This window comes from Aplysia californica, unplaced genomic scaffold, assembly GCF_000002075.1.
Source record: "Aplysia californica isolate F4 #8 unplaced genomic scaffold, AplCal3.0 scaffold00795, whole genome shotgun sequence".
Taxonomy (NCBI): Eukaryota; Metazoa; Mollusca; class Gastropoda; order Aplysiida; family Aplysiidae; genus Aplysia; species Aplysia californica.
This window is the reverse complement of record NW_004798065.1, coordinates 218786-220960: the sequence shown is the minus strand read 5'-3', so window position 1 is coordinate 220960 and position 2175 is coordinate 218786.

The window sequence follows — 2175 nt, the reverse complement described above, 5'->3', positions numbered from 1 at the left end:
TGTTTTTATTTTGCGTTATGTTCACTTGGACAGTGATACAAATGTCTACAAAGTAGAAGAGAAATTTCTGAAATGTGTAGATTGTAACCAGAAAACAGGAAAAGACATCGCTAAAATTATCCTTGATACACTGAATGAAAAAAACCCATTCCAATTACAGACTGCGGAGTCCAAGGTCTCGACAACGGTAGCAACATGTGTGGTCTGTATAATGGTGTACAGGCTCACTTTTTAAGACAGTGTTCACTTGCCACATACTCTCCCTGTGGCTGCCGTAGTTTGAATTTATGTGGTGTGCATTCTGCCGAAAGCTGTTCAACAGTCATAACTTTCTTTGGAGTTGTACAGAAGCTGTATAACATTTTCAGCTCCAGTCCACAAAGGTGGGAAATTTTGAAGCAAAACACTCCCAGCTCTTTGCACAGTATGTCTCAGACATGTTGGTCAGCACGTGTTGACAGTGTCAGGCCTTAGGCGACTCACATCGGGGGACTGAGGAAAGCTGTTCAAACTATTCAACAAATGACACCCCCCCCCCCCCGAAACACGTTCAGATTTGATTGATATTCTTAAGTACTTTGCATCATTTGAATGTGTGATAATGCCATCTGTTTGGCTCAAAATCCTCACAGCAATCGATCACAGAAATAGAGTGCTTCAAGCACGAGATCCGACTCTTGACGTTGAGGTGGCAAATATCAATAGTCTGATTAAAGATTTGAAAAGCTTACGAGACGAATGGGACGCAATCTTGAGTGAGTCCAAAATAGTAGCAGATAACAATGAGATTGAGCATGCATTCGCCGAAACAGCAAAACGACAAAAGAAAAGGAAGCTTTTTGCAGACGAAGCAGAAGATGTAACAGACTACCAAAATCCCGAGAAAAAATTCATGAAGTTTTTTTTATGTCCTCTTTGACTGCCCTCTTGGAAATTTGACGACAAGGTTTAATGCAGAGACAAAACTCGATTCGTTATTTAGTGTTTTGTAGAAATATCCCAAGAGGAAGTCGGCGTTATTCGTGATCTTGCAAACAAATTGCACACGGAATTTGCAGTGGATGCATCAGCAGACCTTGCGCAAGAGTTGGAACATTTGAAAGTGATTCATTCAGCGAACATTGGAGAAAATGTCTTGCCGTCTCGTCAGTTGCTGAACAGACTTCATTCCCTGAAACTAGATCTAGATGCTTTGTTTCCAAACGTTGTAATCATTTTGAGAATCTTCTGCACCTTGCCTGTCGCAGTTGCGCAAGCTGAACGTTCCTTCACTACCCTTTCTCAGGTGAAAAACATTTTGCGGCCCACATTGTATCAAGACAGACTCACAAATCTTGGAATTTTGGCCATAGAGGCCAGTCTAGCGCGAAAATTGGACAACGAACCTATAATTGACAGTTTTGATAGAGCTAAATCCCACAGGCTCCGTTGTAGTTGTAATAAGAAAAAAAGGTAAGTTACATTACAATTTATTTAATTTCTGTCATTGGTTTATTCATCTTACCTTCATTTTTAACTACCTGGTAAATCAGAAAAAATAAAAAATTGTAGGTTGACAACACCCAGCACTTGATGGAGGGGGACGAGACAAAGGAGGCTGGGGAGTGTTTGTGCGGGGGGATTAGCTTTTATACAAACATCTCTTTCGCAAAATGCATTTCCAAGTAGTGAAGATGTGTGTCTAAGAGACAGAGAGAGAGAGAGAAAGAGAGAGAGAGAGAGAGAGAGAGAGAGAGAGAGAGAGAGAGAGAGAGAGAGAGAGAGAGAGAGAGAGAGAGAGAGAGAGAGACACTCAGAGAGGAGGAGGGAATTGGGTGATACGTTGGAAAAAAGGGGAGAAGGGAGGATATCTATACATATTTGAACCCACAATTTCAGATACCTCAATGATTTTTCTTTACATTTCCATTTCGTTTTGTTGCGGATGTTCATTTGTTGTTGCTCATTTCTTGAAACCTTTTCCCCATCAGGTGATCCAACGTTACAACCCTTCTCCAATATAATTAATTGCCTTAGATATCTATACAATACAGATTCCTGACGTATTTTAAAAACTTACTTGTTATTTTATTAGGACAAAACCTCACGGTCCGTTATTTAAACATAATTCAGTAAAGTGCTATTACAGTATCTCCAATAATTCGTTGACTACGAACGAAGTGGTATGGGCTTAGC